The sequence below is a fragment of the Natrix helvetica genome (assembly GCF_964273705.1).
Source record: "Natrix helvetica genome assembly, chromosome: 6".
Lineage (NCBI taxonomy): Eukaryota > Metazoa > Chordata > Lepidosauria > Squamata > Natricidae > Natrix > Natrix helvetica.
Window position 1 is genome coordinate 32,613,090 of NC_138553.1, and position 10,557 is coordinate 32,623,646.

Here is a 10,557-nt window from a genome sequence, read left to right on the forward strand (position 1 = left end):
TCCTTAAGAACAGGAGATCTAGTAATATCTGTGTAGGCCCTGTTCATGAATTTGGATTGCTCAATAACAATAATATGGCGAATCAACTCTTAAAGACTAATCACAACCTAGTACATGTATGTGGAGTAAATTATAATCAATATGCTGCTGAAGGTTTTGTTTTTTGCAAGTTTTAGTTCTTTAAGCTTTGTTTTAGGAATTTGTTTCTGGAAAAAAATTATGTTTCCAGGAATGTGTTTATTATGAGTAAGTTTAGCTTGAAGAAAAACTGCAAGTCATTTGTAACTTGTCAGAATGTGAGGGTTATAAAACAATAGAATATTACTTTATCCAGTAGTGTCTTAGTAATTTCACATAGAGGAGAGGTGTATTACAACACACTATACTTTACACTTTGTAACTGTGGGATAATGTGCAGAAGAGACGATGTTACATTTTTCCCCCCATCCTAATTTCCTCTCTTCTTAAATCACATGATTTGTATTGGGGTAACAAATACAACTAGATACTGAACACAACTATCCTTGAACAATGACAACAGAAGCATCACAAGTTGAAATGAGAATCTTTCTCTTCTCCAACCAGTGCCAGAACAGCAATATTTTTTCACCCAAGATTTATAGTTAGCTGGCAAAAACTGTCCCCAGCATGGCAGAAGAGGGCAGTAACTCAATAAATCTCCATTATCTAAATCATTAGAAGCATCCCTAGTTGGCAATATAGAAAAATGCTACTATTGGGATTACCTCTTTTTATATTTCCTCTTTTAAAAGTGTGCTCAATTACAGTATGTTTTATGGAAATATTTTTATGCAAACATTGTTTTGGAGATTTAAACTTTTTTTAAAAAAAAGAAGCATAAATAATCAAGTCATGGTTACTTTAAATATAATTTTAGAGCAGAGTAACTCCATCAGGGAGATTGGGGAAAAGGTTTTGTCAATCCGTGACAAGAAAATAAACACAAACTGAGAAGTAGTTCACACTAGCTTATGACTTAACAAACTTGGTTAGTCTTAAAGGTGCTACCAGACTTCATGTTTATTTCGTTCAGTGAGGAACAGGGAAAATAATAAATTATCTCTTGTGAGAAATTTTTAGCAGCTGAACAATCAGCTTTCTCCTGAAATCATACCAGAACTGAATAGCAACCTGCGAAGACTGGTAGTATTTTAATTTCTAAAAAATCAAATGATGTAAATAGTACATTAGAACTACTTAAAGCAAAAAAAAATTTGTAAGAATATTTCCATTCACACCTACAATAAATTATTCTACTTATTTTAAAAAGCTATATGCCAATCATTTTTATTAATGACCCGGGCAACCTACAAATATAAATTATTAAAAACTCTAAAGGTATGAATAAAATGAATACAGGTTGTCCTAAGTCCTTGACTTACAACAGTTCATTCAGTGACTGTTCAAAATTACAACGGCACTGAAAAAAGTGACTTATGACCATTTTTCACACTTAAAACCATTGCAGCATCCTCATGGTCACATAATCAAAATTGAGATACTTGTCAGCTGGTTCATATTTATGATGGTCGCAGTGTCCTGAGTTCATGGGATCAGCTTTTGCGATCTTCTGACAAGCAAAGTCAACAGGGAAGCCAGATTCACTTAATAGCCATGTTCCTTACTTAACAATTGCAATGATTCACTTAACAACAGTGGCAAGAAAAGTTGTAAAATGGGCAAAAGGCACTTAACAAATGTTTCATTGAGGAACATAAATTTTGGGCTCAACTGTGGAAGTAAGTTAGGACTACCTGCACTGTTAGGCCTCTGCTAAACTGTAACAGGTAGGTACTGCCTTGTTCCATAATCAGGGCCTGTAACAAAAGTGAAGTTATTGATGTTAAGTGTATCTCTCTTTTTCTCTCTCTCTATTTATCTCTCTCTATCTCTTTATAGATTTACTCATTTAGTTTATAGAGTGAAGGTAAGTCCATCTCAAATGCCAGACTCTGAGAAGCTAACAATGATTTAAAATGAAACATTGTATTTTACAATAAAACAGTAAATAACATATATGGCAGTCCAGATTTTTTTAAAAAAACCTAATACATAATTAACACATGATAAGCACTTAACCACACATTTGGGACTCCAGGCCTTATGAAAGGGCAGAAGGATCAGAGCAAGTATAAACTCTGGGGGAACAGATGTTTCAGATGGAAGGTGCCATGTAAAAAAAAAAGGCTCTCTTCCTATACATCCTATACTTAAACGTAACACTTCCCCCCACCAAGTTAATTTGATAATTGAAATGTGAATTATATACATTGGGCAAGAAGTGAACCATTCATGTGCGATTTAAGCCGGTGGTTCAGATACAACTAACATTGTCAACCAATTATGGGAGAAAACACAACTAGTTTTTTTAAAAAGCAATTTGAGCTGTTGATTCATGAACTGAAGTGTTTTACAGCATGAAAATATGGATTATCAGGTATATCAGATAAAATAATAATAGCAGGATCCTCTAATGGAGCTCTTTCCATTATTTAAAGCCAATCTATTATTAGATTTTAAAAGCTTTTGTTAGTCTGCCTTATAAGATACACTGTTTGACAATACAGTAGTAGTATCTCATAATTTGCTATTTGGAAATAGCTGTATAATTATATTCTGAAGGATTAGCTGATCACTTGGATGTATTTGAATACATAATAAAGGAAGTGTTCATATTACTGATCTTTAAAGTTCTGCTTAAAGGGTGGACATTTTACAGGCAATATTTGAAGGGCACAAACTAAAAATAACTATGGGTATATATGTTTTCCAGTAATAAAAGCCTACTGTAGTCATTTAGTTGCCTTTTAGCATGAATCTGAATTTCAGTTAGTATAAGATCAAATATAGTATCCACATGGGGCAATTCTGTTTATAAACTAGGATTATAATTTAAAATTCTTATCTAGGTGTCATACCAAAAGTAAGAACATAAATTTTGCCCAACTTCTGAATCTGAGTAGCTCACAACACACCAAATATTAAAAAAATAGAGAAACAACAGCCAACAAACCAGACTCAAGACAAAAGAAAAGAAGAGACTCCAAAAATTTGAAACTCAAAAACATCTTACCAACAGCTAACATCCATCAAAGGAGCACCAACCATCCTAGATAAGGTTTGGGACAACAGTTAGGGTAAGAAAGGACCCTGCCTTATTTTTGGGATAGTAAAAGTGAAGGATTGGGGGGGGGGAGGTATCTTCAGACTTGTAAGATTCTTTTAATGTAACCTTACAATAAAGATAGAGCTAGTATTCCCGGTTATGCTCTTTGTCTGGAGTACCTTGTAAGGCTAAAATCAGCTCTGAGAGCAGAGTACAAAGCATGCCCATAACTCCCTGCCTGGACCAGTTGAAGCTTCCAAGTGGTCTCCAAGGTCAACCTCATGTAGTATGCATTACATTAGCTGAGCTGTTGATTTCACCCATTAGTTTAATGTAGATGTTGAATAGAAGGAGGCAGAGTTGAATTCTATGGCACCACACAGAAGGGGGCTAAGGAATGACCTCTCCCCAAACCAATACAACTGGAACTGGTCCTGAAAGAAGTCAACCACTGTAAAACAGTGCCTCCCATTCCCAACTCCAGAAGCTGGTCCAGATGGATACCATGGTTGATGGTATGAAAAGCAAAAGCCATTGAGATCAAGATGCATCACCTCCATCCTGACTCCACCATAGTTTATCTACAAGCAAAACCAGGACTTATTTGTACTAAATACCTGCCTGAAATGGGCCCAGATAATCTGCTACCTCCAACATTCAGAGCCTACATAACAATTTCTGAAAGTTCCTCTCCTTAAAAATAATATCAACATGTAGATTTTTCAGCCACAATCGTGGGGGAGGGGGAGCCTTCAAAAGGGGTTTTAGAAATGAAGCTCAATTTTTTTTATTTTTGTTAACTGGAATATCAAAATCTCAGGAAATCAATAGATCTGTCAATCAAGAAGTTTGTTATTTGTGCATGTGTACATTATAAGGTGTGTGTGTGCACACGCACGCAGCTGCACACGCATACAGATGTGAATATTGGTAAGGAGAATGTAAATTGGAAAAATATGTGGGGCGTACATGCATATATGTATGTATAATGAAGGAAAGAAAGAGAAGGGACTCTAACAAACAGGGTTTTAGGGGAAGCATGTTTTAAGAAGAAGCAGAGAAAGAAACATAAAACAGAATAGCATTCTGATTCAGTCTTTTCTGCTTTGTATTTCAAATACCAGACTATGGGGGCAGCACAGTTTTTGTGGCTCTCTTTCTGACTTGGCGGTTGGAAGAAAAATACATTAGCATGGCTATAAAGAAGAACGCCATCCCTTAAAAAAAGTAACTGAACTTTAAGATTTAAAATCTCCTAATAAAATAATCAGGTAACTCCATGAGTTTTTTCAACTTTCTCATCTCCATTGACTCAAATCTACATCTATCATGTAGAACAGTTTTAGTCATAGAATTTATATTAACTGAAACATTTTGCTTCCTAACAAAGCTTCCTAACCTTGTGGAAAAGGCCTAGCTGTTTTCAACATGCACTGTTGAATACTCTGTTCTGAAACTGTATTACAATAGCTAGGAACTCAAAATGCTACTGTTTAATTGGGCTTGCAAGAGCAAAGCATTTTTTCTACAGTTAAAATGTTTATTACTGGGAAGAGAACTCCAAACTTCTTTCTACTTTCCCATATGATTAATTAAAGGGAAGATGAGTTCATATATTGTGCCATTAAGCTTGTTTGATTTTGGCTTGGTCGGTTGGAGAAATTCAACCACTAGTTTGAAAGCGATGTAATTCCTTAGTGCAAGCCAATTGTGGAAATGCTCTGGGTAGAAACATCAAGTCAGAAAAACAGGCTAATCGTACACTCAAGAGTGTATAATTGTCCCCTAACCAAGATGCTCAATAAGATCTGGATCTCAGAGAGGAATCCCCAAAAGCACGACTTGTAATTTTGGAAATTTCACTTACCCACACATTGACTGGGTGAATGTGCATTAAAACCATGACAAGTAAAATTCTAAATATACTATAAATGACTGCACTGGACCATTTGGTTATAGTATATTTATAAGTGTCCAACTGGGAACAGTAACCATGATGCAATAAAATTAATATACAAAGAAGCAATATACACAAGTTCCACATAATTATTATTTGACTTCACAAAGGGAACTTCTCAACATCAGGACTAGTGAAAAAGAAAATCAAAGGAAAGGTTGAAAGGGCAAGCTCATTTCATAATAACTTTTGTTGTGGTTTAAAACCAACAATAATAGAGGCTTTAAAATCTTTTTTAGAAAAATGACCCCAAAGTCCAAGAAGAGGACATGGTTTACCAGCATTGTAGAAGAAGCTGTTAGGGCCAAGAAAGCATTAAGCAAATGTGGCAAAGGTGCTTTTTAAAAGGCAAATGAACTTTCTTGGTTTTTTTCCCTTGAAAATGTTTCACTTCTCATCCAAGAAGCTGAGAACTAAAGAAGCTTCTTGTATGAGAAATCAAATGTTTTCAAGGAAAGACACCAAGAAAGTCCAGTTACCTTTTGAAAAGCACCTTTGGGACAATCGTGACTTGGATGATTGACCATATACAGTAAGAAAGTAGAAAGCCTGGTCTAATGAACGCAAAAGGAAACAAACTCTGGCCAAATAAATGCAAAGAGTCAGCAAGGGAGGCAAATAAATAAATAAATCCAAGGAGCATATTACCCAGATTGTGAAGATGGATAATAAAAGATTCTTCAAATACATTAGAAGCAGGAAACTAGCCAGGGAGATCATTGGTCTTCTGGAAGAAGGAATCAAGGGTATGTTAAGAGGAGAAAAGGAAACTGTAGAGAAACTGAACAATTTCCTTGTTTCTGTCTTCACAGGAGAAAAATTGGGGCAGATCCCCAAGCCATATAATGGTGACAAGAGAAGTAGTACTAGATTTTATTGAGAAACTGGACCTCAACCAATCACCAGGTCCTGATGGCATCCAGCCACCAGACTGTGTATCTCCTAACTAGAATAGGTAATTACTGTATTTTTCGGTCTATAAGATACAGCTTTTTTCCTCAAAAAAAGAGACTGAAAATCTGGGTGCATCTTATACACTGAATACAGCATTTTTTGCCTCCCAAAACTCCATCCCTTCACCAAAATGGCCATGCATAGCTTGTAGGCGGCTTTCAGAGAGCTCCTGGGGGCTGGAGAGGGCAGAAATGAGCAACAGGCTCATTTTTTGCCCCCCCCCCCAGCTCCCAGCAGCACTCTATAAGCGTCCATAAGGCTATGCATGCAATTTGTTTGACAAAAATGGACCTGTTTTCTCAAAAAGGGGCCATTTTTTGCTCATTTTGGCCCCCCCACTCCCCAAGTGTGTCTTATACTTCAGTGAATCTTATACTCCGAAAAATATGGTAGGTAGTCTGCCTCTATTCAGCCTTTGAAACTGAAGACTGGTAGATGACAGGCATAACTCCCATTTAGGAATGGCTCACAGGAAGATCCAGGAAATTGCAGGGCTGTCAGTTAAAGATTTGTCATGGGAAATAAAGTGAAAACTGTTATAAAAAGATTTGGAGACCCAGGCCTTGCTCTGACATACTCAATATGGCTGCGTTATGGGAAGGTTCTATCTAATCTACTAGAACTTTTTAATAGTAATTTTATTACCATTACATTACCATTACAACAATACAAATACAAAATAGAAGACTAAAAAGAAAACATACAAAGTACAGAAAAAAAAGGAAGTAAAAAATAATAATATGCTAAATAAAAACAAAAGACATAAAGTACTTCCCTCTTCATCACAAGTATAAACATTTTTAGTAACATTACTTCCTCTTAAAATGCAACAAATTATGGGCTCTTCCCATATCCCATCCCTTATCTATACACAAATCATTAAAGCTTTGTCATTTCAGTCCTGATGTCAGCAAATTCCATTAAAGCTACATCTATTTTAACCATGATCAAATAAACCAATCTTATATTCCTTCCTTCTACCTATAACAATATTGAACTTTAGTCTTTCAAATAATATCCTAGAACTTAATTTCTTTTCACTTTTTCTTTGCCCTCCAGACAAAATTCTTAAAACTTTTAACCATTTCTTTTGTAAATCCAATATAGAAAATTAATACATTTTCTTTGTTGGATATATTTTAGATACATTATTTAATGCATATGCTTGGGTGTGGCAGAATGGGGGGGGGGGAGGAGAAAGCCAGGCTTCATGGGAATGAGAAATCCTTGGTACTCTGGGATCTTTTTTTTTCTTGCAGACCTTCAATTACCCAAAGTAGGTAACATCATCAATGCTAGTAAGCAGTGGTGTTTGATCTCAGTTTATATTCCCTGTGCATTTTATATTACCTAGTAACTGAAATTGGGTGGGCATTATACAATCAATCAAAATATGAAGTGCAAAACTATAAAAATATAATAGAAAGGAAAACTAATACAAACAGCATATGGTAAAAGTAAAATCCAGAAATTAAAATAAAATACAATAAAAATAAAATAAAAGTGGAAAACTCTAAAAGCATTAAACTCACCTAAAATGTTTTAAAATGGAACAATTTTAAAGTCTTTATTAGCACCTAAACCAGATTACAACATAGGCACAATGCAAGCTATTGTGGGACAAATATATTTTGTAAGCAAGTAATCCTGGTTAGAATTCTCCAATTCATTATCTAGGGTCCATACTTAGCACAGTGCACATGTGTGAGAAGAACCAGGTTTTTTAAGGGTTTCTAGTGGAGATGTTTAAAGTCTGAAAGGATAAATAATATTTAAGTTACAATATACACTATCATAGAAAACTTGCATCTCCGTCTTTCTGCTGTAATGATGCAGAAAGATTCAGACAACAATGCACTGACTTATGATAGCATCAAGTACTCTATTATGATGGCTCCATTTTTGGATTAAAATAGTCAGACGACCCATAATTCAGAATCACTGTTTTCATTACCCTACAATGCCTCTTGCTTGTCATTCATACATTTGGAACTAAAATTAGACTCAGTTTGGAAGCAACTTTCAGGCAAGTCTGGGATTCACATAGGATCTCTTGTTTGTGATCCACTATCATTAATACTATTATCTGGAGTTAAGGTTTTGCAATGAATATTATTTGCCCTTAAAAACCAGGTCAATGGTGGCAAAGCTGCCTTTCTGCATCAATCTTCAATACATTAGTAAAATTGCAGAAAATATTAAAGGAAGAATAAGTGGAAGAGTAAAAGGACAGCGAAAAATCAATTATCCTGGGGGATCTCACTTCAATCTAGTTAAGATTGAAAGTCATCCCAGCTGCTGCTACCCTATTTTTTATTTTATTTTTTACATTGTTGGCCTGTTACCAGGAAGCAAACAAAAGGACATTCTGGATATTATGATGGTAAAGCACAAAATATTCAATCAATACCCAATAATCAATGAGAATTAATGTTTTGGAAAGGAAGCAAGAGGACTATTTTTTATCAGTAAACGCCTTCCTAGATGGGAAGAGAAGGACAGGGTCCTCTTCAGGAGAGCACCCTTCACTTAAAATACTACCCTTTAAATCCTCCCTCCTCCGGAGCCATGCATTTAACAAATGCGGAGAGATAAAAAGAACGTTGCGCATCCTTCCGCCTTGTGCTTCGTCTTTCTGAAGCAAAGCACAAAATGGAAATAGAAAATGACGGTTCTGGGCAGCCCAAAAAGAAACACCCCCCCCCCCCTTTGCTGTGTCGCTTAAATGCCTCTAGTTTGATTCTCTTATACGAGCCAGATTATACCGGAATGCTCAGGAGAAGCCACCCATTTGCTACCCCTGCAAAACCAAACACCTTGTTACAAATGACAAAAAAAAACGGAGCTAAAAAGAGGAAAAAGGAGGGGCGGCGAAAGCTTAGGCAAACGCACCCGCCGGCAGGGGAGGGAAACCGAATGTTGCTTTGGCGGCGGCGGTTACTGCTGCTAATGCATCCGCATTGCTATTATGATGTCGTCAGTCAAAAGATGGAGAACGAGATGTGGGTGGTTTTTTTTTTTTCTTTCTCGCCAAAGAATCAACACCGCCCCCCCCCCCCAAATCGTCAACCCCTTCCCCCAAAACCGAAGGCTTGAAGAATACGACCCCTCTCTTTCCCTGTGCTCTCTTTGCTCTGGGCAAATTGCTACCACCCCGGCCCTAAGTAGCCTGCAAAGCAAAAGTAAAACAGAAAATACGACATCCACCTAAGAGGCGCCCAAGCGCAATAACCCATTTGTGTCACATGCGCAAAGCCGCAAGACAGACTGCAGCGAGCAGCTGCGGCCTTTTGAAACGGACAAGGAGGAGGCTCGTCGCGGCCAGCCCAATAGGACGCCAGCTGCCTGCTTCTGAGAAATGGACTAAAGCGGCTCGCTCGCCTGCCATCGCTCACTGCTTCCTTCCCCCTGCGCGCACTCCCTCTCTCTCTCTCACACACACACACAAACACACTACAGCCGATGGCACAGTGCAGCCAGAGCGTCACTGGGTGATACGCGCGCACACACACATTACCCCCAGCAGCACCACCCCCTCCCCCACGTGCGCATGGTCTGCAAAATCTGGCCTCTGCGGGGCAACTGGAACTTCCAACCAGAAGCCGAACGTAAAGCCAGTTCTACTGTACCTGTTTTCAGACATCATTCTCGGCTGTTTTTCCTGCTGCTTCTCCCCACCCGATGTATCTCAGCTACTGGATTTACAACGAAGAGAGTGAGGGCAAGGGAAGAGGTCCTTTTTTTTTCTTCTCCCCTCTCTTCTAAACCGTCTTGCACCTTCTGTTTGAGACTGCAAGTGAAGTCACAAGACTGATTCTGTGACATCACATGAAGTCTACAAACACTGGATTGTGACTTCACTGCAGGATGGAGCAGGGAGGATTTTTTAAAAAAGGAAAGGGGAGGGGGAAAAGGCTCTTATTCAAACACATATCTGCAAGAGTAACAAAGGATCACAAGAAGAAATGCTAGCAAAATATGTCAATATAAATAAAACACACAAAACATGTTTGCACATACACACTAGAAACAAATTTAATTATGAAAAAAACTAATTTAAAATGGATTAAGAAAAAATAGTCATCATAATTAAGGAAAACATTTTTCTGTGTCTGTTTGTCTCCTCCCATCTTCAAGAGTAAACCCAGATTAGCAGTCAACATCAGTAAACGTTAAGGGGTAGGAAGAATTGGACAAAGGGAGAGAATTGGAGAAGGTATTAAAATCAGCAGAACATATTAGAATAGTTGCTGTAAACAATTGCTGTTACTGTGCACCGAGCATATAAATGACAATAAAAGGGGCTGCTTTATTTTGAAGGTCAAAGATACATGAAAACCAATCATCTGCTACCAGGAGGGCTAAAAGTCATATACATACCAGGGTTCTGAATTCCAAGGCTCAGATCTATCTGTGGAATGTGTGTTACCATTAAAAAAGGCTGCAAAGAGATTTGTCCTCAACAGAAGAGGTAGAAGAACTGAGCCAAGGAAAATAAAAAAGCAAACAGCTTCAACTT

At 37.4% G+C, this 10,557-nt stretch overlaps 1 protein-coding gene across 1 annotated transcript in view; it reads right to left on the reverse strand.

The window, feature by feature from the left end:
- The window catches only part of TCF20 (transcription factor 20), a 62,369-nt gene extending 52,559 nt beyond the window's left edge, over positions 1 to 9,810 (reverse strand). The window contains exon 1 of the mRNA XM_081957306.1: positions 9,668 to 9,810. The gene's annotated coding sequence lies outside the window, so the exon portion shown is untranslated. The remainder of the gene's footprint in view (positions 1 to 9,667) is intronic.
- Positions 9,811 to 10,557: the final 747 nt, after the last annotated feature.